This window comes from Mytilus galloprovincialis, chromosome 6, assembly GCF_965363235.1.
Source record: "Mytilus galloprovincialis chromosome 6, xbMytGall1.hap1.1, whole genome shotgun sequence".
NCBI lineage: Eukaryota > Metazoa > Mollusca > Bivalvia > Mytilida > Mytilidae > Mytilus > Mytilus galloprovincialis.
Genome location: NC_134843.1, coordinates 41,578,552 through 41,602,619, shown reverse-complemented (window position 1 = coordinate 41,602,619; position 24,068 = coordinate 41,578,552). Strand labels below are relative to the sequence as shown.

Below are 24,068 nucleotides of genomic sequence, written 5' to 3'. Positions count from 1 at the left end.
TGATATGAAAAATTATCACAAAAAAAAAGAAAGGAAAAATGCACAAAACAGCGATAAAAAACATTATTAACTCATCATGTACAATTTCTTACACGCACACACATAATCCATCATGTTTGCTGATGAGCAGGAACATATCTCATTGTAAGAATCTAACCTGACCATTAGAAGCCAACAATGTATTCAGCACGTAGTGTACTGATTTTAAAATCTCATATTTAAATCGATATTATTAAAATCAAGCTACATGTTTTTAAGAAACAGAAACTGAAAGATTCGAATGAACTGCAAAAGAAGAGAAACCTGGTATTGAGTATCTCCTGCAAAGAATGCACCAAAGCCGTACAAGTCATATGCTAGACGGATACATATTCTAGATGCATCCATAAGATCGAAATTGCTCTCAATTTGATGGACCCTTTATATGAATTGTTGAACTATGCGGTTGTAGAACTGACGATTCCAGAGCGAGGACGATCCATAAATACATGGGAATTCATAAAAAAAAATACTTGGGGCGGCAAGCTTCTATCTCTAAATGACAAAATAACCCTTTTATAGTAGAAATTATGTACAGCAATCGATTCCTTATTACTTAAACTCCATTTGCCACCATCAAATCACCAATTGTTGCCGGCAAATCTTCAAATATCTTATTCTCAGAGGCAAGCTCCACTTTGGACAAGGATTTTCGATCCTACATTATTTCCCCACATCACATATAAGTATGGTAGCTAATTTATGCGAAATTTTGCATAATATAAAAAAAAAGAAAAAAAAAGAATACACCTGGAAACATGCAAATTTCATATCAAAGAGAAATTCGAAATTCAACTTTTTTCGATTGCAAACTATAAAAAGAGATGATGTAAATTCTCTTATTGTAAACTTTCCATTTCTATGTGGTATTTTTTGTAATTTAAAATACTTTGTTATATATTATATATATTAGGGATCCTTTCTATGTATAAGGGATCTTCTGACCTCGAACCCAGGATCAGTGATCAAGTTTAAGTTTGCGTTGATATAAGCTATAGATCAACTTTATTTGGTGTACGGAATAGTTGTAAATTAATGGAACATGTCATATCCGACTGAAACTCTTCACATGACCTTGACCTCACATCCATAGTTCAATGGACGAATGTTTAGTTTTTTTTTCCTTTTTGTTTTCCTTGATACCATAACCAATGAGGCCACGCTTCGTTGTGTATGGAATAATTGAAAGGTTTCATGTGTCTGGCAGTTTTTATATGATCTTGACCTCATTTTCATGGTTAATTTGTCAATGATAAGTTTTTTTCAGTATCAATTAGGATAAGCATCAGGTCAAATATATATTTTTGGTGTATAAAATTTTTGTTAAGGTGTAAATGTCTGTCTGACAGGGTTCATGTGACTTTGGCCCCATTTTCATATTTTATTCGCAGATGTTTTGTTTTTTTGTGGTTTGTTCCGTTTCCATGGTACTTATAGAAATTAAACTACTGAATTTTTGTATGGCATGATTATAAGGTGCACACGTCTGTCTGACATGGTTCATTTGATATTGGCCTCATTTTGATGGATCTTTGATAATGTTGAGTTCATTTGATACATGTATTAAACTATTCACAGAATAGATTTCCAACATACATTCATTCTCAAGTTCAGCAAGTGTGAAATTACATCGTATGAAATTTTGTTTTCATAGTAAGGAGCTAAAGCCAAACTACGACTGTAATAAACTGCAGTCAAATCACAGCAAGTTTAAAAATAGCAGTGAAAATTCTTCATCCGACTCGCAGGTACTCGGTTAGCAGATTAAAATTTTGTTAATCAATTTTTTTTTATATTTCCTGTCTGTTTGTATTACTTTATTAACGTAGAATTTTTAAGTATACGGACAGTAAACTGCACATTGCTAGAAAACAAAGAAATATTGATGTCAACGTCAAATACGTTAATAAAGTAATACAAATAAGACAGGAAATACTAAAAAAAACTTTGATAAAAAACAATGATTAACAAAATTTCAATCTGCTTACCAAGTCCCTGTGAGTCAGATGAAGAATTTTCTCTGGTATTTTTAAACTTGCTGTACACACTCTTACCATATGTAGCTACAGTATTGTGTAAATGTTATCACTGTCAGAAGTCCAAGGTTTGAATCGGCAAAATTAATATCTATATTGTTCCGTGGGCTTTAATACCTTTGGAGTGAATTGGAGTGATGCTATTTCTTCTCTTTTTTCTTTATAAGAACATATTACCTTAGCTTGCCATTGTGTTATACCTATTGTGTATGTTTGTTTTGTTAATACAATATTGTCAAATTGAATGTAATGAAATTTAATACAACTACACTATTGAGAGATTTTGCTAGCTATAATACCAGGTTACATCCACCATTTCATACATAAGGAAATGCCTATACCAATTCAGTTGTATTCCATTCGTTTTATGTGTTTGAGCTTTTGATATTGCCATTTGATAAGGCACTTTCCGTTTTGAAGGTTCGTGTGATTTCAGTTTTTTGTTGTTTTTATTTTACTTTTAGATATAAATGAGGTCTTTTTTTAAACGATGATTTACGAATGCTGACATGGTTAAGCTGTCACAGTATTAGAGGACATTGAAAAAATAGGCCTTAGTATTGTTTAACATTTCACTCAGCAAATACATTGAAATTCCAGCATGGTGTGTCAGATATTCCATCATAGATCCACTAATTAACATCAATTAACGACGAAAAATAATCATGGGTCAGAATGACGGATTGACGTACAAGCGGATGGATGGACTAACAAACGAGGTAAACAGTGTATAATTATTGTTAATAGTTATTTGATATCATTGAATTAATGCCATTACAAGATAGAATGAAATTCAAAACAGTGTGGCTGTGGCCATTGATTGACACATTAAATTCATCCATTGACTGGGACAATTTAGGTGAAGTTTTTATGTAACGACCACTTCTCACTATGTACTTTTTAAAGACACTTAAACTATGGAGTCACCAAAGGTCCTCAACACCTTAATAAAGTAATTCGAAAAATTAATCAGGAATAACACGATGTTTTGATTTATATCAATTGTATAAATCAAAACATAAAGGTTATTCCTGATTAATTTTTCGAATTATTTTATAATTAAAGGCGTTAAGAAACCTTTGGTGACCCCACAGTTTAAATGTCTATCGTAGGTACGTCATGAACAGTGGTCGTTACAGACACACGTTCACGTAAATTGTCCCAGTCAATGGATGAATTTAATGTGTCAGTCAATGGCCACAGCCACACTGTTTTGAATTTCATTCTATTATATATTTTTTTTTATCTTATTTTCAGTTTTCCAATGGCTGCTGATGAGAAAATTGCAGATCAACTTAATACTTGGAGATATCCTGTGTTTACTGTTGGCCCAGTCAATGGATGAATTTAATGTGTCAATCAATGGCCACAGCCACACTGTTTTGAATTTCATTCTAAGCTTGCCCTGAACATGCATGGAATAATTGCTAATTAAAATTAGAAAACTAACAATAAATCAGTCTTGGCACACACAGGATAAACAAACACAGGTCAGTGAAAATGCTGGGTTTTTTTCATGTAAAATTATGAAAACAAACAAACAAAACATAAAAACAAGAACTATCTACATGATCTAGCATCTTTGATAAAAGATTTTCACTAGATGTCTATCATGTTCATTTGATACATGTATTTCTCTTGATGGTTGGATGAGAGTTTTCCATGCCTTGCATGAGACCTCACAAAATTTTCCAAGTGAACAGATAGTTCCCCTTTGAACTGAATACCATTTTTCAATACGACTCTTGAAGCGAGGCACTGCAGTGTTCTATTTCTCGCCCGACAAAGAGGTAGGCAAGTGAATTCTGAATAATCAATGGGTGTCATTTCCCATACATCTATATAATCCTGATGAGCTCCAGCGTCTAGAAGTGCGTCCAAAGTAACTTTATCCTCTTGAGTAAGATCTTTCCCAGACTCAAAACTAAGGAAGAAAGTATGAAGAGGTGTTTGGCCATTAACATCAAATGCATTAGAGTTTGCTCCACTCTCAAGTAGGAGTTGTGTCACACGGAAGGCATTTTCAAACTGAGATAACCACCATTTAATTGGTGGAAGACTGAAAATACCATTCTTGTCAATGTCATATATATTCTCCAACACTATTTTCCTGATTAAAACAGAATAATGCAGTAATGTCTGGTTGTATGAATCTGTAATGTCTAACTTGACGATCTGTAAAAGACATCTTCTGAACTGACTGGTTTCATCACTAGTCTTTTCATGTTCATCAATCTTATAGATTATAATCAACAAAAAGGTCATTTGATCTTTTACAAACTGTGTACTAGCTCCTGGAAACTTGTAGCAGACTAAGAAAATACATTTCAATATAGCCATAATGGTACCAAAGTCAAGTTGTTTGCGAAGCTTTTCATTCGATATTGCAAGTGCAAGTGCTTTTACTATCTGCTGTATAACAATCAAAGGTTTCTTCCTATCGAACACTTGATTCTTCATGTAAAAACAGAGACTGCTTGTCAACAAAGATATACTGGATTTAAAATGTCCCAAAAACTGGTCTTGGTGATAACGCTTTGAGACTAATAACATGACTGCTAATGTGAAAGAATTTCCATACCCGATCACCCTTTCATATAGCAGACCAGCCTGTATTATAATATCTTTAGACGTTTCTAGTCCTAAATGTTCTAGATTTTCCATAGACTGAAATTCTAAATGGAAGTCAAAGGCACACCTCTTAAACGGAATTATTGTCTTCATAAGGTTTTCGGATTCTTTTCTTTTTTGGTAATACTCGTCATGCAGGTAGTTTAACAATTTTTGTAAATCACTACCAGTGCCTATCGCGGATGAAGGATTCAGCGAAGAAATTATATCTTTCCCTAGTTTCATCTCCGTAGATACATTCCAGCAAAGTAATGCATCTGCAAATTTCAGGTATTTAATAACAAGATAAGCACCATAAATCTCAACTGCATCAAGCTTGTTTTTAAGTGGTATATTAGGAAAAAACATGAGACATGCCAAAAGTTTTAAATTTCCTTGATATGCAGCATATACAATTGGGTGCAAACAGTGCTTACTGGAAAGACCTATATAAGAGATTTTGTTCTCTGACCTGCTTTCATCCATTATATCTGTCCAGATTGCATCTACACTCTCATTCAAATCACTGAAGTTCTTTTTTAGTGTTGGCACACGAACAGCTTTAAATGTATTTACAGCGTTTATGTCCCCTTTCTTTAAAATCAAGGTAGCAGTCCCAATGTTTATCTTAGGGTCGAGAATAGCATGCTCAAGAATTGACCTTCCATTTTCATCTTTAACTTCGTCAAGGTTCGATATCTTATCTAACACCTTCTTAAAATTAACATTTGTGTGGCTTTCTTTGTCATTTAAAAATACTTTTAAAATATTGAACAATATGAGAGGACTACTTTTTCTAACTGCATCATGTTCTACTAAGAGATTCACTATATCTGTACAAGGAGTAATCTTGACCTGTTGATTTTGTTGAACTATTTTCAATCTGTCAATTTCATTCATATGTTTGCCTGTTGCTATGGGTATAGAACCTCCATTGTAGATATCAAGAGAGGCCATCAGCATGTTGCAATTGTTAACAAAGCACATCCCTACATCTGCATTCCTTTCTAGCAGATACTGGATAATGTTTTTATGCTTTTTATAAATTGACCAATACAATGGCCAACCGAAGAATTCATTTACGTCAGCCCCACAGTGATCAACTAAAAATTTGACAAGTCTGAGATTTGAAATCTCACAAGCAAGTGACAATGGTGTATGCTCTACTGTTTGTACTTTCATCAAAGCTTTTCTCTGTTCAAAATTACAAACTGCTAGTGCAGAAACTAAATATTTTTCAGCATCTTTTTCAATACGTCCATTTAACCTCTTTGTCGCTGTTATCCAATAAAAGATCATTGATTTCATCGTCACAAACGTTTTGTCATCTACCCCATCCCCATAACACGGTTCTTCTTCATATTCATCATCATCATCATCATATTCATCATCACAATTTTCATCTGTATATCCATATTCCACTTCATCTTCAGTCTGGTTCTTCTGATTTTTGACATCTTCGAAATCCATCTTTTCACGGCTGCCATCAACAAATTCTTCTATACTTTTAGTGTCATTGTCACTTTCAAAGACATTGGACTCGTCAATTTCCATATTTATTTTGTCTATTTCAAATCTTTATTATCTATGTAATGTTCTAGGTCAACCTTAATTTCACCTTTAATTTGGAAAAATTGCTAATGTGTACCTAAAACAAAATAGAAGTATTTAGTTCTGCTTAGTGCTATTTTCCACATCTTGCATGGACCTAATAAAATATTTAACAATACTTTTAGGATACAATTTAATATCAATTGAATCCGTAGCTTTTGAAAAGAAAAAAAAGTTTTAATCAACTAGTATTACAGAGATATGTCTCGCTTTTTTGTAATTTCTATAATGCAAATGTTAAAATTAAAATAGCAACACTTTCAAAGGTAACTTTGCAAATATTCAAAGTCAATGAACCATGACTAAAGGTACATGGCTTAGCAATCTCTATGGAAATGAGATGTACCAATGCTAATACAACTGCATAACAAATATCATTGACTTATCATAAGTAGTTGCGTTTATACAAATCTAAACACAAATAACATATGTAAACCAAGCAAAATTTCAAAGTCAATAATCCATACCTGAGGGTGCTAGGTCAAATAATCTCCATGGTAATTAAAAGTGTCAATGCTATTTCAACTGCATACCAAATATCATTGACCTACCACTAGTGGTTCCCCATAAATCGACCTACTCACAAATTAATTCATGAAAGCTGAACAAAAGTTTCAAAGTTAATAGACCATGACGGAGGGGGCAGGGCCAAATAATCACCATGGAAATTAAATATGCCAATGCTTATACAATTGCATACTAGTCCAGTCTTCATTAACTTACCACTAGTGCACATGGTTCCCCATAAACTGACCTAATAATGAAAACTAAGAAAAAGTTTCAAAGTCAATAAACTAAAACTGAAGGGGCAGGGCCAAATAATCTCAATGGTAATGAGATGTGCCAATACTAATACAACTGCATACAAATACTATGTATTACCACTAGTGGTTCACCATAAACTAGACTTAATCACAAACTAATACATTGTTGACTCTGCCATCGCCATTGCTGGAAACAGCATACATATGTCTTGCTTTTTGACTCCGTCAAGCAAGACAAAAATTGTTTAAGTATGAGATACTAACATACACTGCTACTTTTGCATAGGTACTATTTCTGTACTAAAAATCTGTCGTACTGGAAATTTACCTTTAATTTTTAATACTATTCCTTTACGTTAAAATCATTGTAATATTTAGGTACCTGTATTTTAAAGTACTTGATTTGTACTAAAAGTTTTGGTACAGAAATAATACCAACAGTGATTGCAATATTCCATGTTTGAAAATCAAATTTTTAGAGATTTGAAATAAACAAACTGCTTAAATGTAACGATGTAACCAAAAATCTGTAGTACTAAGATTTCAAGTACAAATCAAGTACTGGAAAATACATGTACCTAAATATTACAATAATTTTAAGGTAACAAAATTGTACTGAATATTAAAAGTACATTTTCAGTTCTACAGATTTTTGGTACAGAAATAGTACCTATGCAAAAGTAGCTGTGTATTCATGATAATGTTAGCCGCTGTATGGTTATTTTGTTCACACATTCTTGTCAATATAAAGGTATTTTTATGTGATGGTCAAACAAGTAAGAGGTTTAGTTAGCTACAAATACAGGTTTTATCAGCCATTTTTTACATAAGAAATGCCTGTACCAAGTCAGGAATATGACAGTTGTTATCTTTTCGTTTGATATGTTTGAGCTTTTGATATTGCCATTTGTAAGAGACTTCCCATTTTGAAATTTCCTTATTGTATTTTTGTTATTTCTCTTTTTACAGGTAACTAATGAACAAAATTGTTTAAGTATTCAATAATAAAATCAACACACAAGGTTTAGTCCTCTGCTTGTCATTTATATTATATAACTATGGCGTTTAGAACCTTTGGCCCCAAGGTATAAATGTCTAAAACAAGTACACTGTGATAAATGGATGTTACAGAAGAACATTGGAGGAAGGGGAAATAGAAATACCAAGGAAATGCCTGTACCAAGTCAGGAGTATGACTGTTGTTTTCCATTTATTTGATGTGTTTGAGCTTTTGATAAGGGACTTTCTATTTTGAAATTTCCTTGTAGTTTAGTATATTTGTTATTTTACTTTTTTTTATATTTTCCTACCTCTTCAGACTTGAAATCATATTTTCATTTTTCATCTGTTTAAAATGCTTGATGCAAATATCTGAAATAGAGGAAAACTGCCATCACACATTGTCAAATTAAATCAACAAATAATTAGTCATACAAGTCTATACATCAAAAATCTTTTACCAATCAATTAAAACTTTTAACAACATAATTGGGTTTTCTTTACCATTGTTTACATAAAATCAAACTCATAAACTTTTGTCAAAATCTTAGATATATATGAAGGGGGAGCAAATTTATAAATTTCTGATTATAGATGTAATTAAAATATTCAAGGGGCATAACTCTTTTTTTTTAAATACTTGATCAGCACATTTTTTTAACTTGTCTGAGACATTTGCTGATTTAAACCTTTGATAATAATTTGATTAAAATATGGCAAAAATTGTACACATGATAAATGTTTGTTTTTTCCTTTTATCCTCTAATGGTGTCTGCTTTAACTGTTCTAACATCATTTTAACATATCTATTTCTGTACTGTTTTGTTACACAAGTTGGGGACTACCCAACAAATGAGGTCCAGTAACTTTTCCCCAAATGAGTAACGATCTATCATTTGAGTATTTCTGTCATTGTCACAATTTGTGTTATTCAAGAATTGAATGCTTCTTTTTGTAACTTCATTGGGGTGTAAAAGCGTTGACCGAAGTACATTTTGTATGAAGCGCTGAAGCGCTTCATTCTAAAAATGTGAGCATGGTCAACGCTTTTACAACCCTATGAAGTTTCAAAAAGAAGCATTCAATACTTATAATTACATTTTTTAGCTAGGATCATGAAAACACGAATTTTATCAATGTGTTATTTAATTTACTTGTGCACTTTATTGTGGGACCTCGTGTTATCATGAATGAAAAGTTTTATTGAGTAATGCAATTGATTAAGGAATAACACATGATGTGTAGTTAGCTAATCAGAATAATGATTGTAATGAAACATACATCTAATGTAATTAATTTGTAGTATGATAATTTTTGTATTCTTGTCTTTCATTTTTTCTAATGTGCTTTGTCTATATGCCTTTTTGTGTTTCTTTGTTTCATATTTCTTTGTTTTATGGTGATTTAAGATAAAAACAAGATAAAAACACAATGTTGACTCTGGTACCCCTAGGCCTACATGTACTTTTGACATTTTTACCTTTAATATCTGTTTGTTTTGTTAACACACCGTTGTCAATATAATGGAATTTAATGCAACTGCAGTACAAGTTAGAGGTTTAGCTTGCTATAAAACCAGGTTTAATCCACCATTTTTTACATTTATATAAGGAAATGCCTTTAACAAGTCGGGAATATGACATATAGGTCTGATGTGTTTGAGCTATTGATTTTGCAATTTGATAACTTACTGTCTATTTTGGATTTTCATTGGAGTTTTGGTATTTTTGTTGTTTTACTTTTTGAAAGTGTTAAAAACAAAATTTGAAATGGGTCACTTAACTTTAATATTGTGATGATTTTGTATCTATGGTTAAATTGTTTACATTGGTTATAGTTCGGTAGAAGCCTTATTTTATGCATTGTATATATACTTTAATAAAACACAGACAGGAGTAAGATGTTTCGCGGGTAAACTTTGGGTCAGGTCGAATGTAAAGGGGTGTTCCTTATGAAAGTCAGATACGAGTATAGATACACTTTGTCAGAACACCCCTCCTTCAAGAATGGTACAGTTTCCATCTGGGTATATAAGCTGGAGAGATTCCTAGCTCAGGGTCGATTGTCATAAGTCGTTGGAGACATAAGATCAAGGTACGGTACGCGGATATTCGAGATCGCTGTCTCGTATATATAAGGTATTATAGATAATATTACTAAGTGTAACAAAGAACAGGTTGGTGCCTGTTATAAATACGGACTTGTAAGTTTGCAAGCTGAACCGTATTGTACCGTATAGGACAAGTGTGAGTCTGTGTGACCACCTTGTAAAGTACATAATTGTACCAGCGGAACAAAGACCAGTGTGTAAACTTGTAAGGTGCATTATTGTACCAGGAGGACAAGTTTGTTCCTGACCCAGGACAAATTTGTAATAGTACAAATTTGTACCAGTGTATATATTTTGAGTAGATTAGTTTATAGATAGTTTATTAAAGATTGCAAAGAGCAGTTGTACATATTTTGGTTCATTGACGTTAATATTTGAATAAACCTTATTTGTTATATGTTTTGTAAATAGAGCAATTTTGGATCCAGTATCAAACTGGTAACGGACTCATTCTAAATAGAAACAGACACGCTTACCCTGTGTACACGTTACAATATAATGGTGCAAAGGAGTAGGTCTGGTAAGGGCAGATTTGGGTCTCAAACTTCAGGTTCATCTGATGAAAGATTTTGGACACTTTTTAAACAGTCTACTTCAGCCGATTCAGTTAGTGTATACGAAAGATGTGAACAGTTTAAGCCAATAAAGAAGCTCAAATTCAAGCTTAAATATGAACCAGATGCTCCGCAGGGCGCAGCTTTATACGACCGCAGAGGTTGAACCCTGAACGGTTGGGGCAAGTATGGACACAACATTCAAGCTGGATTCAGCTCTAAATTTGGATTGTGATTAAATAGTTGACACAGCATAGGTTTCAGACACAATGAATGTGGTCTTATGAACTTAAAATATTTTTTTTGCCTTTGAGCAATTCACTATGCTTTTGAATATTGATCCTCTCAAAAAAATGTTTGAAGAAATTTTCTTTTTTTATGAAATCTGAAATAAGAAAAATTGAAACCCCCCCCCCCTATTTTTTTTCACATCCCCCTTTCCCTTTTTCCAAAACTGATCTCAATTCAAATTTCTAATGGAGTTCGCAACAATAACTACTCATTTAAATACATCATAAAATATTAAAATGTAACAAAAGGTGCTTGTTATCACTGAATGGTAAAGATTGTTTTAATTTATCAGTTGGTAGTAAAAGTGAATATACATTGTATATTGTATAAAACAATGATTTAAGTTGATTCAACTACTATTCTGGACAAAGAAAGATAACTCCAATCAATTGAAAATTTCTTGCTATTGCACTAGTAAATATTTTCAATTGCACAGTATTGCGCAATAGCAAGAAAATTGCACAATATTGTGCAATAGCAAGAAATTTTCAATTCTTTATAAATAAAGTTATAGTGCGAAAACCAAGAATAATGCTTATTTGGGCCCTTTTTTTAACCCTCATTCCGAAACTGTTTCAACTAAAACTCCCAAAATCAATCCCAACCTTCCTTTTGTGGTCATAAACCTTGTGTCAAAATTTCATAGATTTCTATTTACTTAAACTAAAGTTATAGTGCGAAAACCAAGAAAATGCTTATTTGGGCCCTTTTTGGCCCCTTATTCCTAAAATGTTGGGACCAAAACTCCCAAAATCAATCCCAACCTTCCTTTTGTGGTTATAAACCTTGTGTTAAAATTTCATAGATTTCTATTCACTTTTACTAAAGTTAGAGTGCGAAAACTAAAAGTATTTGGACAACGATGACGACGCAGACGACGATGTGATACCAATATACGACCAAAAAATTTTCAATTTTTGCGGTCGCATAAAAATCTATCAAATATGCCATAATATCTCACTTTGCAGGTGGTTTTTGTCAAAAATGAAAGTGGCCACATCCGTGTTCATTCTCAACCTTTATAAATAAATGTTATGTATTATCATCTAATACAACTTACATTTAAATATTAAGAATGAACACAAATGCGTCCACTTTTGTTTAAGACAGTATCCGTCTAAAAATTTACCTCAATTTATGCTAAAATTGTGAAGATTTCAGTAATTTAGCATGACTTAATGACCCATCCCTAGATTTTCCATGCAGTTCAACTTTTTCCATGATAAAATGATGGAAAATGATGGAAATTTCGTTTTTTTCCATGAATTTCCATGGAATTTCATGGAAAAATAATCCATCTCAGATGGAAAACTTATATGTGTTACTTATTCCATCATTTTCCATGATAAGATGGAAAACTTTCCATTGAATTCCATGGAAAAAATACTTTTTGGATTGAAAATGGGATGGAAAGTAGACTAATAAAACTTTGTAGATGGAAAAGAGGATGGAAAGTGGACTTAGAATATTTTTGAGATGGAAAAGAGAATGGAATCTTGACTTACAATATTTTTAACATGGAAAAATTATAGAATCTTAACTTAGAATATTTTTGAGATGGAAAGTCATGGAAAAAATGTACACAAATTACATACATAAATTCTTTATCATCAATTAGACAGTGCAGGAAATGTAAAGTGCCATCTGGTTTTAATTGGTCTTTGTGTAGAAGACAAGAAGTGATATGACCATACAGTGTGAGGCCAAATGTAGGGTAGAACATGAATTTATACATTTTTGTGCAATTATTATTACTTTAAACATAAAAATGGTAAATAAACAATAAATGGATAATCTTTTATTAAAATATATATAAAATATCCAAGATATAGGTAAATAACAGTATTCAATTGGGGCTCTTTTAAAAGAAATCAGATAACTCCTCATACATCCCCCAACACATTGAAAATTTGAACTTGCAATGGATATGCAGGCAACAAACAAAGATGTCTTCTCTCCTGAACAAAATGCAAAATTTATATTGGACTTAGATTAAATAGTTCCAAATAGTTCTTGACATTGAATAGTGCATATTTATTCTCTGAAGACTTGCATTGACTGTTGGATTTAGGAGCATATTTTTTGGTAAGTACACTGAATTAGATTCTACCATTTTGAGTGTGTTGCTTTAGTTCAACATAACAACATCATGAAAACACCTATAGTAGATTTTTCACTTATAATTATAATGATTGGGTATTAAGACAAGACAAACTGTATATGGTGTATCATAATAACTAATAATCCACTAATGAAGTAATTTGGTTATAAAATTTAAGATCAGTTGAAATTGGTTGCCAATGAGAAATAGATCCATAAATTAAAAAAAAGTGTATCTTTACAGCAAACTGCAGATCAACACTAAGTTCTAAATATATGGAAAATACCAATGAAGACATTTATATACAATAATTATGAACATTTTTTATTTAGGACAAAGACTAAAGTTGTTAACAAATATTAGTAATGTCATTATTTAAAGAATATCTCTTTATTTATAACAGTAAAATTATTTTTAGGTATCATGAGGAAGAAATGAAACTCCAATAAAATGGTTAATGCTGTTCTACAACATGGATCTACTGAAGCCTTGTGTTGACATAAGTGACATTTATAACCTTAAATTCTTGATATAAAGGCAGTGCAAACATATACCAATATTGAAAGTTTTTGCTTGTTTATTGTATTTATTATAATACATCAAATGAGTTTGAATTAAAGGTTAAAATAATGGTTGAGTCTATTGCTTATTACTGACCATTGCAAGACTCAAAAGACCTTACCAAACCGAAATAAACATGGAACCTTAGTTTTTTTTACCTTCATTATTACAGATACAGTTAAACAAGGTATATTGTCAAAAGGTTAATTTGTGCAATTCATTTTAAATGGAAATGATGGAAATATTTCCATGGAATTCCATGGAAAAGAAATTCTATGTAATATATTTCCATGGAATTCCATGGAAAAACATCATGGAAAATATTTTCCATGGAATTCCATGGAAAATGTTTCAGATGGAAATATTATTTAATTTTTTTCTCTTTTTATTTTCCATGGATTTCCATGGAAAACAAGTTTCAATACTCCATGGAATTCCATGGAAATATATTCCATGGAATTCCATGAAGTTTTCCATGATAGATGATGGAAAATCTAGGGATGGGGATGCTACAACCAGATACAGGTGCTTTGATTTGTAAAAAACAGCCCATGTTTATGTAACAGAAGTATTCTACTTTCCAATAATATTTTAAGTTTAGTAATTGTAACAAATTTGTAAAAACTGCTAAATTTTGGGGACAAAAAGGCGTCTTACAGTGGACCTACTCCTTTATAGAAAATGGAACAACTTCTTCCAAAGAACTGTATTTTTATAATGGATTTTACAAAAGTTAGTAGGCTTGCAAATTTCATAAGCTTGTTGCTGGTTACCATCTTTTGAAAAATTGCCACATTTTTCATGAATATGTTCCATTTGAAGTAAAAAGAAGTAAAAGAAATTTAGTTTTTAGCACTACAGAATGAATACTCAAATGACACAATGAATGAGGGATTGTTACTCCTTTGGGGAATTGTTCCTCATTTGGCAGTTGTCCCATACCTATTACATATCAGCTAGGGAATGAATTTTGGCAGCAGAAAACATTTCCATGAGTGTAAGAAGGCCCAGACTGTATGGTTTGTAAAGCCCCAGTCCCACTAGACCACGATCGCACCACGCTCACCGCGATCTAAAATAAATTTAGATCGTGGTGAAGTCGCGGTATGAGCGGCATGAAAATGTAAATTTTCGTTGCTTTCACGATGCTACTACGTCCTCTCTACGCTTCTACAAAGATCCCACTACGATTATACCACGTTCTCACCGCGCTTATTCTGCGACCTCACTACGCTTATCAAGATCTTTCTACGCTCTTCACGTTCTCACTACGACCATACCACGAGTTATCCGATTGCAACACGATCTTACTGCGATTATTACACGTTCTTACCACGATTATACTAAGTTCATAGCGCGATCTTACTGCGTTCTCAGCAATAACGTCAACATCGTGTTCCATATCAATACAGTTCAATTCCTTCTATTTTTGATTAAATCGTAAATTTCTCGGAAATAATACAGTCATGCCACCAAAATCTACCAGAACACGTGGGCATAGTGGTAGGAGTTGATGTAGAGGCAGAGGGAGCAAAGTAACGAATCCTGATCAAGCAGAGATGTCGGACCGACCAATCCAACCTAAACTACAACCTATTGCTGGTCCATGAAGCTCAATGACGATATTTTAGTGAACGATAGCAGAGATGACATAGATGTATCAATATATATATAGGAAGATGTGGTATGAGAGCCAATGAGACAACTCTCCATCCAAGTAACAATTTATAAAAGTAAACCATTATAGGCCAAGGTACGGCCTTCAACACGGAGCCTTAATTGGCTCACATCAATCAGAACGTTATAAAGGACCCAAAATATTACCAGTGTTAAACCATTTAAACGGGAAAACCAACGGTCTAATCTATATAAAAACGAGAATCATGGTTGAGCCGTTAGAGCAAACGGATAATTACATTCAAACAAACAAAATCTATGGAGCTTTTTTTATATATTTTATGTGAAAATGACAATGAGAATGATGGTCGTAGTGTGAACGTAGTCAGGTCGTAAGAAGAGAGTGATGAGGACGGCAAGGGCGTGCTAGAATCGTACTATGGTCTTGAAAAGCGTGGTATAGTCGTAGTGGAAGCGTAGTTGGGTCGCAGTGAGAACGTGATGGTCGTAGTGAGGTCGTGATCACGTCGCTGTGCGATCGTAGCGCAGTCTCTCCGAATAGAATCACGCTCTCGCTACGATTGTACAGCGACCTTTGCGATCTTACTACGATCTCAGTGCGCTCTCACTACGCTTCTACTACGACCTGATTTCGCTACGACCGCACCACGATTGTTTTGAACATGTTCAAAGTTGGCCACGCTCTTCACGATCTTGAAGACCTCACCACGACCGTGATACGACCTTACTGCGATCTACACGATCGCACTACGATCATCAAAATTTGCATTTTTTTCACAGATCGTAGTGAGATCGTGGCCTAGTGGGACTAGGGTATTAACAGCATTCTACTAGTGTTTTATCTAAAGCAATTTAGCATGGCGGGACACCATATGCACTTTTTTTGGACGCCATGCACTTTTTGTTCCGAAAAATTAGACGCCATGTGCCATTTACGTTATCTAGATCGATATCACGTTGCGGTATTGGGTTTTTTGTTGATCAAACGGCAACAAGCATTGACCTACATGTAAGTTGGTCAGAGATGGGTCCGATTACTTTCAATGTAATTGATTAAATTACAATTACTTTGTCATTTGTACGATTAAATTAAATTAATGATTACATCATTTCTGAAAGTATCTGATTAAATTAATGATTACATTGGCAAAGTAATCATGATTACATCTGATTACAATGAATTTAAAAACAAAACATTGTGAATGATGTGAATGAATAAACGTTCAATATAACCATAGCATTTTTGAGAAAGTATTTTATTTGGTTCAATTATAAAATGATAACTTCAAATTAAAATTCAACTATTTAAATAAACACCAAATTTCACTACATATATACATTACACTTTATCACCAATGATCTCTGAATTATTTTGAATTAAATATAATAAAGATATATCATAATCAAGAGTTTTTTTGTTTGTCTTCTGACCTCTTTCATAACTTATATGTATTCCAAGTTGCAGTTTATGGAAGTTTAAATATGGATGAAATAAAGTTACCAGTTAAAACTATGTTAAATTTTAAAAGAAATGTTTAATCAAATTGTAAACAATATGTAAGTACTAAAAATCATTGTATTTTACATGTCCAGTCCAAATACATTTTTTAAAATTTTAAACAATATATATTTATCCAACTTTTAATTTAGTTTGTGCTAATTAGATAAATTTTCATGTCTGATCTGTCTTTTATCATATATATTTCCCTACAGCTATACTCAATTGGTAATTGCAATAAAAACAAACCTTAATTAATCTCCTACCTGTCAATTCAAAGTTGACAAAAATCACAAAAATTAACAAAAGATTATAATTCAGGGTTAAAGAAAAGTATTACTTGAATAAATAACAGTTATCAAATATTAATATGAAGATCATTATAAAACGATGAATATACATGTATGTACAATATCTTTTACTAAGATAAAAGGTATATAGTTGTATTATATGTCTGCTTAGGCTAATGATGACTTTTCAATACTGTAACAGTTTATTTTTTAATGAGGTAGACATGCTTAAAGTAACCAAACCATTTTAGTATGTTAAAAATTTATCAAATATGAATAACAAAGAGGTTCATTTAATGACCAAAAACACAATTTTTTTTTTCATTGTAATCAGAATGTAATCAAAAAGTAATCATGATTACAGGGTATTTTGAAATGTAATTGATTAAATTAAATTACATGTAATCAGATTTTTGGCTGATTAATGATTACACTGATTACTTGAAAAATTGTAATCAATTACAGCTGATTAACGATTACAATTACAATTACCCCAAGTCTGAAGTTGGTTGCATGTTATTTGTATTTATACCAGCTATGAAAGAAATCAAGATTCTATGGACCCATGAACAGCACAGCTGACGCAACAATATTGATCACAAACAGAACTAGAGGCTCTAAAGAGCCTGTGTCGCTCACAGATATTTACTGATGCTTTGGAAATTATGTAAAATAAGGTTAAAATCATAATTTATAGCATAAGATATCATTAGATACTATAATAATATCTAAGATAATAGCAAAAAACTGCAAAATTTCAATAAAATTACTAACTCAGGGGCAACAACCCAACAACTGGTTTTGTCTGAAAATTTCAGGGCAGATATATCTAAATCTGATAAACATTTTTGCCACCAGGAAGATTTGCTCTAAATGCTTCAGTTTCAGAGATATAAACCAAAAACTGCATTTTACCCAATGTACTATTTTTATCCATGTCTGCCATCTTGGTTAACAGGCAGGGTCATCAGACACAATTTTTAAACTAGATACTGTTATGATGATTGTGGACAAGTTTGGTTACATTTTGTCTTAATAGTTTCAGAGAAGATTTTTGTAAAAGATTACAAAAATTTAAGAAAAATTGGTAAATTTGAAGGGGCAATAACTCCTGAAGGACTGAGTCAACTGACCATTTTGGTCATTTGACTTATTCGTAGATCTTATTTTGCTGAACATTATTGCTGTTTACAGTTTATCTCTATCTATAATAATATTCAAAATAATCATGATAATAACCAAAAACGGCAAAATTTCCTGAAAATTACCAATTAAGGGGTAGCAACCAAACAACAGGTTGTCGGATTCATCTGAAAATTTCAGGGCAGATAGATCTTGACTTGATAAACAATTTTAACCGATGTCAGATTTGCTCTAAATGCTTTTGTTTCAGAGTTATAAGCCAAAATCTACATTTCACCCCTAGGTTCCATTTTTAGCCATGACGGCCATCTTGGTTGGCTGGCCTGGTCAACTGACACTTTTTTTAAACTACATACCCTAATGATGATTGTGGACAAGTTTGGTTAAATTTGCTTTAGTAGTTTCAGAGGAGAAGATTTTTGTAAAAGATTACAAAAATTTACGAAAAATTGTTAAAAATTGACTATAAAGGACAATAACTCCTTCAGGGGTCAATTGACCATTTCAGTCATGTTCACTTATTTGTAAATCTTACTTTGATGAACATTATTGCTGTTCACAGTTTACCTCTATCTATAATAATATTCAAGATAATTATCAAAAACGGCAAAATTTCCTTAAAATTACCAATTTAGGGGCAGCAACCCAACAACAGGTTCTCCAATTCATCTGAAAATTTAACAGCAGATAGATCTTGACCTGATAATCAATTTGACCCCATGTCAGATTGGCTCTAAATGCTTTGGTTTCAGAGATATAAGCCAAAATCTACATTTGAACGCTACATGTATGCTATATTTTTAGCCATGGAGGCCATCTTGGTTGGTTGGCCGGGTCACCGGACACGTTTTTTAAACTAGATACCCCAATGATGATTGTGGTTAGGTTTGGTTTAATTTGGCCCAGTAGTTTCAGAGTAGAAGATTTTTGTAAAAGTCAAGGACGACGTCGAACAATGATGACGACGAACGCAAAGTGATAAGAAAAGCTCACTTGGCCCTTCGGTCCAAGTGAGCTAAAAAGTATGCATTCCACACGCATTAACATACTTTTGGTTTGATCACCTTGATTAATGTATATATTTCCATGTAGATCATTGTTTCAATATCAATTGCTCAACCGAACTCTGAGACTATTACAAAATGTATACATGGTAAAAATGTAGTAATCAACTAGCTACATTATGTAGTTAAATATACATGTCTGGATGATTAAAAGTGATACTGACAATGGAACAGTTGTATAAACATCGACTTTAATAAATTTTGATGCTGTTGAAAACATGGAACAGACTTAGTTTATATTGAACCTCAAAGACAATAAAATTAACTCAAATATGATATTTATGGCTTGTCTTTTATCTAGGCCAATGGAATTCCTATATAAGTGTGTTTGTCTTATAATTTGACAAAATACAAACTTTATCATGTTATCACCAAATACATGTACCCCAGCATAATATTATAGAAGACACAGTATCTAGCCAAATTTAAAAATGGTGCAAGTCCAGTGCCAAGGGTCAAGACCATGCTTACTACACTTCATGTAAAGCTTACTATGGGGCCCTAATTACTTGACAAAAACATGGAAAGTATGGAGACAGCTACCCACCAGAAGCCCACAACTCTATCAATTCAACACCTTCTGTTACAAACATGTTCAGTAGTGGTACTAAAGTTGACAATGTGGCTAAAGCAGAGGTACTGTTTGCCAACTATGTATGATGGCTGATCACTTTATCTTTGAACTATACATGATGAATAAATATTTGAACCCCCCCCCCTCCCCCCATTATCTTCTGTTTTACTAATTAAAAATGGCTATGCAGGTGCTTGAAGGTATGGAATCATTGGGGGTTTTTTTTTAACAAAAAAGGAAGGTATGCAGTTTAAACACACACGAAAAAATATTGTGTATGTCAATAAAAAGGTCTTAAAAAATCTCCAGTTATGAGGCCCAAACTCCAGCTGAAAATTTCCAAATCTCCAGTTGTGGCTTGACAACTCTGTCACATGTACATGTATATGTAATATATCCTAAATGGCTATGTACCATTTCAACATTACATATTGTATTATGCTCTTTGAGTGCCCCAAAAAACAACCATTTAATAGAAATAAACATCTTTTTCTTCATATTACGTAATAAAGACTAGCAAAGTCTAAAATAAGATTCTTGAGCAACTGTTGTTCACGTGTTCACTATACTAAGTCTGGTTATGTTATTGGTCGAGTTATCAGGCTCAGCGGGTATCTTTAGTTATCGAAGAACATGCATGTGTGCTTATGAACCCGGCTTCACCTTTAAAACTGTAGCCAACAGTCATAAACGATCATATATCACTTACATATATACACAAACACTTAGAAATCAAAACCAAATAATTTTCTGGATACAACAAAGACTGGGGAAAGAATCGATTAATTAAATGTTGACAGACGTGTTTGTCACTTAATTTCCTCCTACCATGGAGCACGTAACCGTACAATTTATATACAAGTTTTACCTTTTATCCTTATTATTTTTGTTTTACTAAAACAAAGTTACATATTTAAACCTAACAAGATTTTAAAATTTCTAAAACTAGGATATTTTAATGCGGTGACCCTGCAAATAGGGTGGACTTCCAAAGAAGAAAAAGTATAACCTGGGATCTGGGACATATAGCGACGTTTCGGGTGTTTTTGTAGTCTCGAGACTAGTGTTTTTGATAATTTATGATCCGAGACATTTTCATTTTGTAAATTCCATATGATGTTCAAAAAAAAATAGCTGTTTACTACATATATATAAAACTGCTTGGAAGGCTAGCCTACCATTGTGCCCCCCCCCCCTCATTGTGGTAAAATACTCTGAATGGCAAAATGTAATTAGTGGAGTGCCCCAAGGCAGTGTACTTGGACCTGTTCTTTTCATTATATTCATAAATGATTTACCAGATGTTGTGGAGTCTATAGTAAAAATTTTCGCAGACGATACTAAAATTTATGCACCTACTTCTAAATCTGATGTCTTACAGAATGATCTAGATGCCCTCTACAATTGGTCCAAGTTATGGGACATGAAATTTAATGTGAACAAATGTAAACAAATCCATTATGGAAGAAATAATCCTGAAAATGTTTATACCATGAACAATATTGATATCATTAAAGATGAACAAGAAAAGGATCTTGGAATTATTTTTCAAAATGATCTTAAATTTTCTCAACATATATCAAGTAAAATAAATAAAGCCAATAGTATACTTGGGCTGATTAACCGAACTTTTATCTTTAAAGATCAATATACATTTTTAAGACTATACGTTGCGTTGGTACGACCACACGTGGAATATGGAAATACAATATGGTATCCGCATTTAAAGAAAGATATTAATGCTGTAGAAAAAGTGCAGATGAGAGCAACTAAATTATTTCCTGATATACGACATTTAAGCTATGAAGAAAGATTAAAAGTACTTAAACTACCTTCCCTAACTCACAGAAGGCGAAGAGGTGATATGATACAAGCTTTCAAAATATTAAAAGGAATCGAACATATATCTTATGAAAGATTTTTTACTGTCATCAGTACAAATACCCGTGGGCATAATTGGAAATTAGCAAAACCTAGATGTAACACTTCTTTTCGATAAAGACATTTCTCACAACGAATTATTAATGATTGGAATAACCTACCAGTTGAAGTTATTTCATCAAAAACTGTGGAAGCCTTTAAAATTAGTATAGACCGTCATTGGGAATCAGTCATGTATCAGTTAAGAAATTGATGAGGACACAAATAGTTTTCTATATAACTTTTTTAATTGTGTGAAATATTGCACCAAATCATGCAGGATTGATGATTGTATCAGTTTTGAAAGTGTACCAAAATAGGGTGGGCTAAAAAGGATAGGATCCTTCCATATGAGCCCCACAACGATCTTACAGGTATCTTACAGGTAAAATACATATTTTTCTTGTATTACATTTATTCAAGGATTTGTATAGTTCAGTAGTCTAACTATACAAATCCTTGATTTATTTAATCATATTTTGTAGTCTAAAAACACACTGGTATTAAAAATAAAATATATGTGTCAACGGAACAAAAAAACAAAGTGATTGAGTGCACACATTATTTTGCCATCGAAAACGGCTACATTTAGGTACAGGTGCATACTCAACAAGGAACGAGTTTGAAAAGTATAAAAAACGGGTGTGGTAGAAGCAGTCAGCGCAACTCCTCCTAAACAGCTACAGGCGACAACTATTATTCTCAATTTTGATAAACTTTACACCTACTATTCAAGGATGTGCATAAATGGAATCAACAACGGTCCATATAAGTAAGAAGAAGTGGAATGAGACCGTGAACCACATGTCTCATTCCAAGTCACTATATAAACGTAAAAATAATTAAAGGTCGAAGTACGGCCTTCAACATGGAACCTTGGCTCACATTCACCGAAGAGCAACTAGCTGCAAAGGCTTCCAAAATGACTATTGTATAACAATTCAAACAGGAAAGCCGTGTTTTATCTATATGTAAAAATACGGGCTCCTTACTTAGATACAGATATATAGAAATGCAGCGGGTTTAAATATAGTCCAATTAACTTTTATTAAGGTCAAGTTACAGTCAATGGGCTATATGTCACAGATATCAGTAAAATTTTGCATACAACTCTGGATGAACTTCAACTGAAAATCGAAAAAATAATGCATTTATATAATTTATCATTTGAAATATTAATGATTGCATTCGACAAAATGGGTATAGAAAGCACATAAAATCGGCGAAAACCCTTCTTAAATTTGTCTCAAAATCGTCAAATCTCTAATTCTACTCCATTTTTTCTAAGAAAACTTCAATAATTGAACGTATAGAACGGCCCGAGTATGAAAGGCTGATAGGCATGCAAACCGTTTATCTTCAGTCTTCTCAGTATATAGGAAATCTGAGACTAGTAAGACGTTACGCACGTTATTGCGTCAATACCGTGTAATCAACCAGTCCACACTAATAAACAGCTTTTCTATAAAATCATAACAGTTAAGTTATATAAAACTTATATCCATAGACTAGACAGGTAAATACTATTCCGAAAAAAAGTACAATTTTTTTTATCATATTTTACTTTAGTCTAAAATAAGGACAACATATTGACAAAACGTCAAAAATATGCGTGTCAGACGTAACAGACTATACGCATAATCACTTTAGCAGGGGTGTTTGTGTTCTTCAAAATAGTGTTATATCCACGAAAATTCGAATGAATGATATGCTCTATATATAAAGTATAACAATATTACTGGATATGTGTTTCTGATACGACCAACGCTATTTTTTGGCAAAAACAAATAGTGTTCATATTGGTCAGATTTTGGAAGATGTTAAGTTATCAAAATTTACAGGTTTTAAAATATAAGATTATATGATATTTCGTTTGTGTAAATTCGGCTCACATATGTGCATACATAGACCATATCAAAATCAAATTTTTGGAGCACTCACACTACATCTAAAAATGCAACGGCCTCTGGCAAATGTCTTGCAAGATGTCCAATGTCGGATTTCGCCGTTTTTTACAAATAAATTGTCATTTGCGACGTTATTTATTAAAAATTCAGATTAGTTGCATGCTAAATAGTCCTTTTCCGTAATTGTGCTTTAACTTTACAAAACAGCAACATACTTTTTGATAACTTGCGTAGTCAAAACGACTTCGTTTTAAAAGAAATGAAATGTCTTGCAAGTTTGTCCACTGGACGATTTTCGTACGTTTTCAACGTTGTCGATTCGGGGTACGCTATTTATGGTGGATCATCTGTATATAGT

General features: G+C 32.6%; 1 long non-coding RNA gene across 1 annotated transcript; it reads right to left on the bottom strand.

Moving 5' to 3' along the window:
* Window positions 1-3,566: 3,566 nt before the first annotated feature.
* LOC143079594 (uncharacterized) lies at window positions 3,567-20,650 on the bottom strand. The gene is made up of 3 exons (XR_012979442.1): window positions 20,593-20,650; window positions 8,371-8,431; window positions 3,567-6,333 (listed from the first exon to the last, which is right to left on the bottom strand). It is a non-coding gene; the product is annotated as an uncharacterized LOC143079594 (long non-coding RNA).
* Between the last annotated feature and the right edge of the window lie 3,418 nt (window positions 20,651-24,068).